The sequence below is a fragment of the Homarus americanus genome, unplaced genomic scaffold (genome assembly GCF_018991925.1).
Source record: "Homarus americanus isolate GMGI-L3 unplaced genomic scaffold, GMGI_Hamer_2.0 scaffold50959, whole genome shotgun sequence".
Lineage (NCBI taxonomy): Eukaryota > Metazoa > Arthropoda > Malacostraca > Decapoda > Nephropidae > Homarus > Homarus americanus.
In genome coordinates, this window is record NW_024738769.1 from 506,747 (window position 1) to 521,823 (window position 15,077).

At 40.3% G+C, this 15,077-nt stretch overlaps 1 protein-coding gene across 1 annotated transcript in view; it reads right to left on the reverse strand.

The window, feature by feature from the left end:
* The window catches only part of LOC121874349 (zyxin-like), a 202,662-nt gene extending 188,095 nt beyond the window's left edge, over window positions 1-14,567 (reverse strand). Inside the window, exon 1 of the mRNA XM_042378474.1 lies at window positions 14,402-14,567. The gene's annotated coding sequence lies outside the window, so the exon portion shown is untranslated. The remainder of the gene's footprint in view (window positions 1-14,401) is intronic.
* Window positions 14,568-15,077: the final 510 nt, after the last annotated feature.

Genomic DNA, 15,077 nt, shown 5'->3' on the forward strand with positions numbered 1-15,077 from the left:
GGAGTTGGCGCCTCGTGTTAAAGGGATTTACCTACATACCTAAAAAACTAAACAATTTGTACCGTACAAAACACCTTGGATTTTTTTTTTCATTAACCAGAATTTTTGTAATAAAGAGAAAACTAGTACAGGTTTAAGTTAGGTAGTTATTTTTTCCTATTAGATTTATTTCGTACGTCAATGGAAAAAAGTTGCGCAGCGGGGAACGATATGATGTTGACCTCGCCTTACCGCCAGCACACCTACAGTGGGTATAAGTGATGACTGGACGATGATGAATACTGGTCAAGACACTAATGCTATGCTGCTTCTCTTTCCACCACCCGACATAATCTATAAACATCAATTAATTTTCCTAGTACACACAAAACAAATTCAGACAGAACACCATGCATTATTTTCAGTTAATTAAATCAAGATTATTAATAGATACGAGAAAACTAGTAAATATAACATGTAAAGCCCACCTATGAATAAATTGATATGCAGTAAATCAACAATATGGAAATGGAAGTGGAAAAAAAATCCCCTGAGTTTTAAGTTTATTAATAACTTCTAAATTAAAATTCAAATAAAATTTCACGTACTAACAAATTAATCAACTTAAAACATTTTTTTTTCTTAAACTAATAACATTCAGATGAAGGTATAAGGACACTGTAAATATTTCAAAGTCAAAATACAGAATTACTAGAAAATCTCATCTTGGCCAACACACTCACACACACACACACGCACACACACACACACACACACACGCACGCACACACACACACAGTTAATTCGATTGTGACAGAAGGGTTATACTATATGTAAACTTTTTCCAGAACAAGAACTTTACAACATAGAGACTTGTACTGTACAGAACAACACCCGAAGGACGACCAACACATACTGAGCAACACACATCAACACATTATAATTCACACATCACCTTATATAATCTACACATTACTATAATCTACCCGCCCACACACTATAATCTACACATAACTATAATCTACCCGACCACACACTATAATCTACACATCACTATAATCTACCCGACCACACACTATAATCTACCCGACCACACACTATAATCTACACATCACTATAATCTACCCGACCACACACTATAATCTACCCGACCACACACTATAATCTACACATCACTATAATCTACCCGACCACACACTATAATCTACACATCACTATAATCTACCCGACCACACACTATAATCTACACACCAACTTGACCAGAACATCAACGTACACAACACACACAAAACAATGCACATAATAGTGTACATGACAAATTACTCAATAGTCTACACAGAAACAGACACAACAATATACGACACCGCTCACATCGGTACACACGGTAAAGTACTTAGAACAATGCAGGCAGCTGGGCGAGACTTGTACGTACACTACAACACGTCATGCTCCGAGGTGCACACAGCTAGCAATACAATCACAAGGACTCATGAAAAACAGGTATGCATAGGTTACACGTGGTGCACACACAGGTAGACACAGTAATGTACACACGGGTAGAAGCAGTAATGTACACACGGATACACACAGTAATGCATACACAGGTACACGCGGTAATGCACACATTAATACACACACACACACACACACGGATCATAACAAACAATAATACAATCAACACGACGATAATAAAAACAAAACACAAACACGATAAAACACATAATTGAAACAAGTGTTATCATCCAGGTGTGAAAAAACAGCCCGCCTAACCTCCAGTACACACAAAATGCCATCATATGTACACAAGAGCGACAGCCGACGGTACACACAAAATGCCATCATATGTACACAAGAGCTACAGCCGACGGTACACACAAAATGCCATCATATGTACACAAGAGCTACAGCCGACGGTACACACAAAATGCCATCATATGTACACAAGAGCTACAGCCGACGGTACACACAAAATGCCATCATATGTACACAAGAGCTACAGCCGACGGTACACACAAAATGCCATCATATGTACACAAGAGCTACAGCCGACGGTACAACATTTGTTTTGGGGAATGGTTGTTAAATGGCAATAAATTCAATATATTTCTGAGGTTTTTTTCCGGTGATTGAGGCTGGTGTGTGTAGGGGCAATAACTTACCTCCTCGTAATTAAATATAAGTGAATAAACAACTGAATAAACCTATCCTATACTAACCTAAACTGACCTATATTAACCTAACCGAAACTAACCTATCTTACATTAACTTAATCTAACCTAACCTAACCTGACCCTAACCTACCTGACCTACACTAACCTATCCTGACCTGACCTATCCTACACTAACCTGACCTGACCTATCCTACACTAACCTGACCTGACCCTATCCTACACTAACCTAACCTGACCTATCCCACACTAACCTAACCTGACCTGACTATCTACACCAACCTACCTGACCCTATCCCACACTAACCTGACCTGACCCTATCCTAACCTGACCTGACCCTATCCTACACTGACCCTATCCTGACCTGACCCTATCCCACACTAACCTAACCTGACCTGACCCTATCCTACACTAACCTAACCTAACCTGACCCTATCCTACACTAACCTAACCTGACCTGACCCTATCCTACACTAACCTAACCTATAGTCATTTGATTTACATGGGTTAATAACAAGATAACAAAGGGTGTGTCATATTAAAAGAGCCATTTACACCAAACAAGCGATCATTTACAGGGAGTTGTAACGAGAGCAAAGGATCCACGTCGTATTACTGTTTAGCCAAGTGATCATCCCTAAACCACATGACAGGTACAGTCATTAATGCACACACAGGTAGACTGAGTAATGCACACACAGGTACACTGAGTAATGCACACACAGGTACACTGAGTAATGCACACACAGGTACACTGAGTAATGCACACACAGGTACACTGAGTAATGCACACACAGGTACACTGAGTAATGCACAGACAATAGCACACGATGATACATACTGTACATGTACAATCATATTGGTACACAAATCAATGTACAGAACAGAACACAGAGCAATGGATACTGCAAAGGAAAAGCAATCATCACTGTAGTACAGTAATATTACAGTAGAGCAATTCATTCTATAGCAAACACACATACACACACACACACACACACATGCAGCATAGAGCGCATCCGTGGCCGAGTGTGTGTGTGTGTGTGTGTACACATCCGTGGCGCCACACACATGTATGCGTGGTTGACTCACACAAATAAAATAATTGTTGCTGTCCATGGGAGAAAAATTACATTGAATTCTAACGGTTAAAAAGAAGTAATTAAAAAGAACCAATTAAATCATAAAACCTGAAACCCTGTTAATAGAGAACGAGCACCAAAAGTCACATTTTTCCAGAAAATACGCCAAAATGTTTTTCATATATCACCGGTGAAATTTTCATATGAAAGTTATCGTGTTTCATTGTTCATTATTGCCGGGCAGAGGAGAATGGTGAAGACGAGGCTGCCACGCTACCTCCCACCTTCTCTTTATATATTTCTATGTATTTCCCCTACGGTATTTTGCCTAATTTGCATAAAAGTCAACATTTTCAGGTATATTAACGAGAGAAAGAGACAAAAAAGGCCTAAATCTATACACAGGAGACCGTAAAACAAAAATAGGGCAGCCATTCACAGACAACTCTGGCTTGGGTAAAAAACTGTGGAAACTATTATGAAAAAACACAAATAAATGTGAATGTATTAAAGATTAGCTGATTTTTTTCGGGGATGGGAGGTGGAGGAGAAAAAAAGAGGAAGAGGAGGAGGAGGAAGAAGAAGAGGAGGAGGAGGAGGAAGAGAAGAAGCAGGAGGAAAAATATAGGGAGAGAATTTTTCCCCTTCCCCTACGTCCATCATCAACTCTTGTGTGATGTTTCGTTTCATTCGTCGGCAGTGAGTGACCCACGTATGAGGAGGTCGACGGCCCACAGGTTACAGCGCAAACATCAGGGAAACCAAGTGAAGCAAAGCCAACCCATGTCAAGCCCTTCACTTCAAGTCAGGCTAATCCACCTCCAAGTCCAGCACGATCAACCCAGTCCAGTCCAAGCCAATACACCTCAAGTCAAGTCCAACCCAGCCAAGCTAAGCCAAGCCATCCCAACCCAGCTTAAGTCACCAGAAGCAGTATATTTTGTGTTGGTGTTCTTGCGTGTTATTCTGGTGTTCTTGTTCCAGCATAATGTTCTTCTTGTATGTAGCTAATATTATGCTCTTAAGTAATAAGTGTTTCTAAGTATTGTACCTATGCAACCAGCCAAGATGTTACCTATTCATCCACCTAACTAACCATCAACCATTCATTTACAAAACCAGTCAACCATCATGCCATCCAACGCACCAGTTACCTCATTCAGTCAGTCAGCCAGCCAGTACCCCGCGAGGCAGTAGGTCGGAGGGCGGGTCTGGCCAGAAAGCATCTTGGTTACTGCCGTAGATGGTGACCCCCGAATATTTTGATAATTATATTCTTAAACAAATCAGACTAACACACACACACACACACCCAATAACCCTCGCTCTCAGTGATGTACCGAGTCTACAGGTTCAGTCTCAGATACGGTATATTTAGTTAAGAGACTTTAATATAAATACCGGCCCCCCTCCCTGCGGTTTAGGACGTTGGATGATCAATTTGTTATGATTAAAAATAAATAACTATAAGGTACCTTGAAGCTATTGAACTTTGCCATCTACACTACATCATCATCTCGCACGCTGTTTACACGGGTATTACATTATAGACTGATCAAACAGCATCAGTGTGGAGTGTACCATGTGTAACCTCCCCGCATACACTCACACATTTCCAACACTCAGTTACGATGGGACGCACTTTTACATGAGTGTGTGTTCCCACGTTCCGATGAAAAGAGTCTTCATTTGTCATAAATTTAACTGAATTATCTAACCCGCTAATTGGATCCGTATGCTAAAGTTAACCGATATATTTCACCGCAGTTCATATTTCCGTTCACAAACCCTCTAAAACACAATGATTCATCTCTCATTAAAAACTTTAACAGTTGTGAAATTTTGATCAAGATTCACACATTAGTTTCTCGTTAAAACTCCCAACAATTAACATTCATTATCACATCTACACAACGTCACCACCACGACCACCATCACCCTTCCTGCATCACAAACATTGCAAATTCTCTAAGTGTTGGATGCAAAATGTTGCACTGAAAACAAATCAAAAGGTTAGAATTTCCCCCAAAGTCTGAATTTTTAAACATATGCAGGAAATTACCATAATCACACACACTCTCCACCAGCTATAAATAAACAATTAGGGAAAATGTGAATATCAAATCGGTATAAATACATTTCCTTTTTTTTCGGAAAGCTGTGAAAAAAAATATTGGTTGAGTGTAAACGGATTATGGTGTTGAAATAAATAGCTTTGCCACACTACTGCCACATTAAACGCTCAACAAGGATAATGTGTGAATAATTGTGGGAAAAAATAGTGGGGTAGGTATTAGAGTAACGACACCCGCTGACCGGACGCTGCCGCCGCACCCAACAAATGACCCCACTTGGTTTTTTTACTGGAAAAAATATAGATGAAATAAATTCAGGCGGGCAGCAGCAGCGGGGAGGTGGTGGTGGTGGTGAAGTGGTGTGGTGTAGTGTAATGAATTGATGTAGTGTGATGGTAGTGGTGAAGTGGTGGTGATGGTAAAGTGGTGGTGATGGTAAAGTGGTGGTGATGATGAAGTATGGTGGTGATGGTAAATTGGTGATGGTAAAGTGGTGGTGATGGTAAAGTGGTGGTGATGGTAAAGTGGTGGTGATGATGAAGTATGGTGGTGATGGTAAATTGGTGATGGTAAAGTGGTGGTGATGGTAAAGTGGTGGTGATGGTAAAGTGGTGGTGATGATGAAGTATGGTGGTGATGGTAAAGTGGTGGTGATGGTAAAGTGGTGGTGATGGTAAAGTGGTGGCGATGGTAAATTGGTGGTGATGATGAAGTATGGTGGTGGTGAAGTGATGTGATGATGGTGGTGTGGTAGCAGTAAAGGAGCGGTGGTAAGCGTAGCAGAGAGCCATTAGTAGTAGTAGTAGTAGTAGTAGTAGTAGTAGTAGTAGTAGTAGTTTATTATTCTATCGGTCACTGGTATTCAAGTTTCTTCCCCATAATTATAAAGTACTACAGAATTCATTGGACAGCCTAGGATAATATTATTCTCCCCCTGAGTCGATGCCTTTCCCGTAACGATGGACCTGGGCTGGGGCGAGGTAATCACTAGAGATCTTAGGCAGTCAGTGTTATACATTTTTTTTTTAATAATTGTAATATTAACACCATATTTAAAGGTGTTCTTCTGTACAGTCTTAAGGGGTTTATGTCTGTATTCTGGTGGGTTGGCTGTTGTGGTGGTGGTGGTGTTGTAGTAGTAGTAGTAGTAAAAGTTGTTGTGGTGATGATAGTAGTAATAACAAGGCAGCTTCACTCCTCTAGTGTTCACAACCTCTGGTGGGATGGGACCAAGTGCAAGATGCTTCTACGCCAGACTCGCGGAGGTGCTATCCGAACAGAAGCAGCAGCCCAGAAGTTATGTTACAGCCTGGATGAGATGTTGACTGTCCTTCTCCTTAGGTCTGCTTTGCTCCGCCTCAGGGGAAAGAGAGGATCGGCCCCAAAACCGACAACAGTTGTAGACATTGACTACGAGGCAACAGTCATTGAATGCCGCATAGATCTGCTGCTCAACACAGCTAGGATAGCTACTTATGTATTAGGATATTTAATTTTAAGGTAATAAAATGACGGCGAAGGTGTGGCTATTGGAGTAGGCTGGAGGCCACGTGTTAAAAAAAAAAGTAATAACTGTGATAGTAGTAGTAGTAGTAGTGGGCTTCATGGACGAGTGACCCCTCCCAGGTGGTGGTAGGGGAGGGTCGCTGGGGAAGCATTTTTTTCACCAGCCACTCCCTACTACGGTCGGTGCCAAAAGAACGGGGTTAATTATATGCAAAGTTCAGACACAATTCTACTTGTGCTGAATTTAGATTTAAACACCCACGAAAGAAACAATTTAATGTTTAAAGAACGTGGTAGCTTTTTTTGTTGTTGTTGTTTCGAGTTTTGGTGATTATGTGAGCACTTGGCTGGGTTGGTCCTCACACGGGGGCGTTTCTGTATTTTGTACCCAATTTGAACAAAAACTCATTTCCTTGATATTGGGAGCGGCGTAGTTCAAGCCATTGTTCAAAGACAAAAAACTGAACAGCTGGAAATATACTGACGATGACCTGACGATTGACGAGTTCACCTCAAGACAAACTTAGTTGGTATACCTGTCAGGGAACACCTCGGGACCAGACCCACTCATGTCCAGCGGAAGACCTGGGAAAGGGGTGAGGGGGAGGGAGTGTTCAAGAGGGCGGATCAGGGGGAGAAGAGTGTGTTCAAGTGGGTGGTTGAAAGGGGAAGGCGGGGGAGTTTGTTCAAGTGGGTGGTTGAAAGGGGAAGGCGGGGGAGTTTGTTCAAGTGGGTGGTTGAGGGGGAAGGCGGGGGAGTTTGTTCATATTGGTGGTTGAAAGGGGAGGCAGGGTAGTTAGTTCATAAGGGTGGATGAGGGGGAAGGGTCAAGACTAATATTAACAATTATAAAGATGAAAAATAACAAGAAAATCAAATATAAACATACTCTCAGTGATCCTTTAGTACTTTGACATTAATTTCTTTAAAGAACGTCAGCCATGATAAATGTTCTGCCTTTCTCCTCCACAAAAATAAATAAATAAATAAATAAATAAATAAATAAATAATCTCAATACGGAACAATGAATCTAACTGGTAAACGCCGTGACGTCAGCACCCACCTACCTTCCAAGTTCATTATCCATCCTTTCATATATGGACTTTAAGCACCTGGTAAAGTTATGTTTAACGCCACCAAATACTACTACTATTTATACTATCATTACTACTACTTCTATTACTACTACGTCCAAAATCATTATTACTACTACTATTACCACTACTACTACTACTACTACCACTACTGCTACTACCATCAGGCCTTAAAAATATGAACGAAGTGTAAACCGAGTGTCAAGGGGGGGTCTAGGGCCAAAGTCCCTTGTGTGAGGGGGAGGAAAGGGGGGGGAGAGAGAAGGGGTAGAGAAAGGGGAGGGGAGATCTGGGAGGGCAAAGTTCCCCAGAGGATGAAGGATTCTGACAGTATATAACCAGAAGAGGATTGAGTTACCCCTATAGACCAACCACACACACTCAAGTCCATCCTCCATACAACACACACTTAAGTCAATCCTCCACACAACACACACTTAAGTCCATCCTCCACACAACACACACTTAAGTCCATCCTCCACACAACACACACTTAAGTCCATCCTCCACACAACACACACTTAAGTCAATCCTCCACACAACACACTTTAAGTCCATCCACACACACTCTCGTCAAGATTAATGTAATATGAATTCGGTAACAGATCTACACCAATGGCTACCAGAGGCTGTCTTTAACGCCAGGTGTACTAAAGACTGAAACAAGTAACACAAAGACAACCGATAAATCAAAACAATAGTGAAGCAAGTAACAATGAAACCGATAAATCAAAACAATGATGAAGCAAGTAACAGATAGATCATGATGAATCAAAACAATAGTGAAGCAAGTAACAGAAAGACAATCTATAAATCAAACAATGATTAAGTAAGTAACAGATAACCGATAAATCAAAACAATGATGAAGCAAGTAACAGGGTCATTTCCAGTTGATCAAAACAAGATTATAAGGGAAGTGATCAAGGCAGCGGCAGGTGATACTCTATAGTCAAGACAAGGAACAACTATACTGGCTATTTAAGACAACTTGAAGCCGGTTAATGACGGACTCTAAGACAACGGAGTTACTCACTGATCAAGACAACAATGTGAGTATTAACACATTAAGACAACAGGAGTCAGTTATTGTAGTTAAAAAACAACGGGGAATTAAATGAACGACCAAGACGAGTTATTGACCAATTAATATAAGTTAAGACAAATATTGACCAATTAAAATAAGTTAAGACAAATATTGACCAATTAAAATAAGTTAAGACAAATATTGACCAATTAAAATAAGTCAAGACAAATATTGACCAATTAAAATAAGTCAAGACAAATATTGACCAATTAAAATAAGTCAAGACAAATATTGACCAATTAAAATAAGTTAAAACAAATATTGACCAATCAAGACAGTAATTGAGCCATCAAGACAACGGAACTTACTAACGGACCTAGATTGTGTTCTAGTTCAACAGGAAGGAAACGGCAAGACTTAGAACAGAGAAGATGAACAAGAACACCAACGGTAGAACATATGGAGGTACTAAAGGTAAATGGTAGTATACTGAAGATCCCTAAACAACGGGACAAAACAGATCATCATTAAGCGCCACATCGGTAAACATACGAAACAACAGATCAACGGTAATATACGAAACAGAATAACGGCAATATAAAATACTAACGATATAACTGAATCTTAGAATAACGGTGAAATACGAAAAAAGCAACCAGTGTAACAGTGAAATTACAAACAGTCAAATAACGGTAAACTCCGATTCGAGATCAAACAGGCACATAAAAACTGCAAAAATGATAACGGACGAGAATAACAACAGAACGGAGAAAAAAATTGAACAACGGCAGGATGAAGAACAAATTAGAATAACGGTAAAACGGAGAAATAAATCCACAATGCCGGCAAAATAAACTATAGGCCAGGATAAAGAAGAATTAAAGAACAGGGCAACAACACAACAGCGAAATGTGGAGAAAAAACAGAAATACAACAGAAAACAAGGATATGAAGTAAAAAATACAACGGTAGGTGGAGAGGAAAAGTGGAACAACGGTAGAATGTGGAGGAAACAACGGATGTAACACAAAGGAACAACAGTATAGTGTTACCAGCTCATGTAAACAACAGTAAGAACACAAACAACAACGGTATTTAAGAGAAGCTGGGACAACAGAGTGGAACAATGTTAGAACAAATTTACCCGAATAAACAGTAAAACACGAAACAGTGGAAAAAAGGTTCTAAACGGAACCCCCACAGAATAAAACACGAGAACCTTGTTAAAACAGAGGAACAGAGCGGAAGATCACTCCACGCCGAACAGGGGGAATACGGAACATGAACACGCAATACATTAGATAAATAACAACAAAACACGGAACATGGAACACAATGCTACAACAGAATAACAACACCAGAACAATTCTATAACATCAAGAACACCTACCTATACCTCGGAAGAACACGAAACGCCGGAACAACTTAACGCGGAACACGAAGCAATGAAGAACAACAGGGGGTAACACAGGTAGAACGAACACGGTATAATGAAGAACGTCTGAATGTGTAACACGAAACAGTGAGAAGAACAGGGCAAGAGGGCAGGGCAGCGGCGTAGGACTATAGCTACGCCCCCTATACGATGGCTGAAAGGTGTGGTCACATATTCCCGACGGTTCATTGGTTCGATGGTCCTACCTACACCAACCTTTGGGCCAATGAAGCTTCAGAACAGAGGGTTAGTTTTCCCGACTAAGAGAGATGTAAGCACAAGAAGCCCATTATGTATTAGACTAAGGTAAAACAGTACTTGAAAACTTCGTGAAAGCTTCAGAGAAAAGCTTTTGTCTATGTTAGGTAATTTTTTTTGTTTTAATACTAATACTAATAATACTACTACTACTAATAATAATAAACAATAATAATAATAATAAACAATAATAATAAAAATAATAATAATAATAATATTAATAATAAACAATAATGATAAAATCCACTGAACCTAAGAAAACTACTGTCAATCATGCTTAATTTAACTATTTTACTTAATTGTTAATACTGACTGTTGAAACAAATCTTATTATTTTTTATCCTAAATTCAGCTACAAAAGTTAACTTGTAGAAACTATGGGCCAATTGCAAGAACAGTCGTTGGGTGTACGACGCCGTTTACGATGACCTTCTTGCCCTGATCTTGTTTCAGGAATACCACCCTTTTGAAGCTCTGGAGAGATCTCGAAGTTTCGATATTTTGAGTACAGCACTAGCTAATAATTCCCACCAGGAAACTTGTTTCGAGACTCCTCCAAAGCTTCGAAAAGTGCAGAATTCCATGTGTTAAAGGCGATATTGCTGAAAAAGACCAGGGCAAGAAGGTCATCGTAAATGGAATCGTAGCTAAAGAATATTAATCTAGCTTAATATATATACTGTATACTGTTCTACATTGCGGAATTGTTGTTATAACTGTAAAGGTTGGAAACATTTCATAAGGAAATTATAAACAGCATCTACTTATTAAATATTGTTTATTCCAAGACATCTGACACCGAGTTACATCACATGACCCTAAGTCAGAGATACAGTGAGGAACAATATAAAAATAAGATAAATATACGACACTAACCTAACCTATGTTTAGGTTAAATGACTCGGAAAGATCACTGCTGATCATATAATATTTACAATGACATTATTCATTGTATAACTAAGTACGGGGTCAGTGCCTATTTATTAATATCAGCCTAATATACTCCATTAGGCCACGACTGGTTGGCAAATATTAATATCAACTAATAGAATAGTGATGATCTGAACAAGGGTTACATAAGACTACGACATACACGGTAACTATTATTCATACAGACAGCCTTAGCGAGTCCTTGTCCGTGGTTGGGAAAAAAACACGGCGGCAGAGGAGTCGCGGCAGCAATGCAGCAGAGGTTGAGGCCACAAAAAACTTTGACAGTACAGTACAGTAGAGTAGCCCCGGTAAGAGCGGCGCTGCCACGGCCTTAAATTCAAATTGCAACTGTCGCCCGCCAACTGTTGATCTCTAGCTCCCGCTGTTCTCACCGCCTCCCTATTCCTATTCCTGTTTCCATTCCCTATCAAGATTTTTAGTAATTTCAGCCATTATCAGTAATATCTTCGCGTGTCAAATGTACAGCCCACGTCATGGTTGTATTTCAATATGGCTGTAGTGATGATGTTTCAACTTTTCTAAACAATTAAATTTAACATCTGATCCATACAAACGCACTCATGCAGTTAATTATAATCCATAATACTCATTAGCTCTAACAATGACACGACTAATGCGCCAAAGTAAGACATTCATAAATAACTGCTGTTGTATATCATGGTCATATACATTGTTTTGTCTCTAATGAATGATTGATATATAACTTCAAAATAATCATACTATCAACATTTTGAACTTTGTATATAAAGATAATGTGAAAAAAATACCATGACTACAATAACTAATCTTTATCATAAGTTAAATTTGACTTAGATGGTGAATGACGCCTTGAATGACATAATTACTCTAATTACATGCACTAGTTTGCAAGAAGTTATAGCAATACAATAAATAATAAGTCTCTGCCACATACACTCATTACATTGTTTAAGGATTAATAGCACCATCATCCACAAACACCTGACACACAACATCTGACACACCTGCATCACCCTTTTTATCTCTTAATTCTGGAAACTGATAAAATTAAAATTCATAATGCACGTTGTAGCTCTTGTGTTTTCACTGATGGTAAATATTTGATAATAATTTATAATGAAACTTCTTCCTCAGTGTGGGATGCATGCCAATATCATATAATTTAATTTCCCATCTTCATTACTCTATCGTCTACAATTATTTCATTACGATATCTTGCTCGAGTATTAAACAGTTAACAATAAAGTGATATGAGATAATATCAGGATGGTCACACTCCAAACACCTACCTCTCTCTCTCTCTCTCTGTTCAGGATGGTCACACTCCAAACACCCACCTCTCTCTCTCTCTCTCTGTTCAGGATGGTCACACTCCAAACACCTACCTCTCTCTCTCTCTCTCTCTCTGTTCAGGATGGTCACACCTCCTCTCTCTCTCTCTCTGTTCAGGATGGTCACACTCCAAACACCTACCTCTCTCTCTCTGTTCAGGATGGTCACACTCCAAACACCTACCTCTCTCTCTCTCTCTCTCTCTCTCTCTGTTCAATGTTCATAAGTCAACTCAGTGACCAACTAACTCAGTATCCCACCAACGTTGTTGTCAAAAAGGTAGTAATGTAAAAAGGTATATATATATATTTTTAATGAAGTTAAGGATGAATAATTATGTCCTGTATTTACAGTTAATGTGAGATAATGAAGTAGTGATGATGTATCTTTACCAAGTCTTCCCAAACAATGACATTTATTATCCATTGTGGCGAAGAAATGTCTGGGTACCATTGTTGTATACGAAACAAATAACTTGACGTATAAAACTCTATGTTGAGATAATGAACAAAAAAAATGTCATCTCTTAAGTGTAAAATTAAAAAGAAAATGATAAGTATAGAAAAAATAATATCATCATTCAATAATGTTTACCATATACACGAGTCTCTGTTAAAATAATAAACACTTTCATCTAAATTCAGAAAAACATCAACAAAAGCCAGCAAGAAACATCACCCCCGGCGGGCCAGGTTAACTCACACCTGTGAAACATACAAAAGACTAAATTGTCGTGAAGCTGGACACAGAAAAAGAGTACAATAAAAGAGCAGCCGTCGCCACTAGAGGCTACCCTCTGCTGGCCTAGTCCCGCTTAATTACCCAGGCAGGTATACAGCAGGGCGGCCCGATCATCACCCCCGCCACCAGTGAGTGTACTGTGTCACTAACACCCAACACTCTTCATGCTCACCACTACATCAACAACATACGCTAAAGCAAAAGTCAATTACAACATGGCGAACAACCAGGTGATACGTTTTTAACGATATGTAAATGTAAATGCAAACATTCTGAAATGCCTAACTGTGCGTGTTGGTGGTAATTAAGGAAGTAATGTAAAAAGTGTGGTGGTTGGCTGTGAGGCGTGCATGAAGGAGAGGGGAGCATGGCCCTGCCGTGCTCCCCTCTCCTGTACACTCACAAGCACAAACAACATCGTAACACACGTACACTCCCTCCTCGCCGTGCTTCCCTGTAATGCGCCAGCGTTGCATTCTGCTTGTGCATGCGGGGTAGAGTGAGAGGGGAAGGCGAGAAGAAGGGAGAGGGGAGAGAGAGAGAGAGCGAGAGGGAGGGAGGGGACACAACAGAGGGGCTGTGCTTGCAGTCACACCCACCCGAACATCCACAGTGATAGTCAGAGGCACACACACAACACCATCCCTGTCGCTGCCTCCACAACACCTTCTGCACTTGTGACGTCATGGCTGCGTATTGATCCAAAGCAAAACCGCCATCATCCAAAGTTGAACTGGAGTTGAGATCTTGCACGACCCATCAACCACTCACCTCAAAAACGATGACCAGAAACCAGTTAGTGTTGTGATGAGTGGTAGTGCCGACCGGTGTTGGGGGGGAGCTCCCTGCAGAAGGTGGCCAAGGGTTTTACCGGTGGTGCAGGAGGGCGGTGCGGCCGGGAGGTGCAGGAGAGCGGTGGTGGCGGCTGCTAGCAAGACTCAACATAAGAAGACGCCAAGCAAAAACCCTCCCCACCCCACGGTCTCTGTCTTAGCCTCCCCCGCGCCCTAAGAGGTGATCGCGCCTGATGCTCGATGGAGTGGTCCCTACCTTGTATCCGCAGTTGTCATCACAATTCAACGATTTTTATACTTGCAATATCTTCGCTAGTGTTGTTTCCGTGAATATGTGTCGTGTATATATATAATTATTTCAGAAGATATGACATATTATATTATATTCACCATCATCTTGAGACCTTTGGCACCTCTCCCCTGACAACACTTCAGAGACGAGGGGAGGGACGCTCGATGCTCCGCCCACCAGATTTGGACCAGCCACTCACAGCACGGGAGAGATGGACTTTGAATTAAAAGGAGGTTGGTGATTGGTTGATGCTAATATAAGGGATATCTGATTTATGCCGCTGGCTCTGACAGTTGTTTTATATTTGTTCCAAAATTAGCATAGGTTAATAACAGTATTAATAATTTGGATTTCGTTGAAT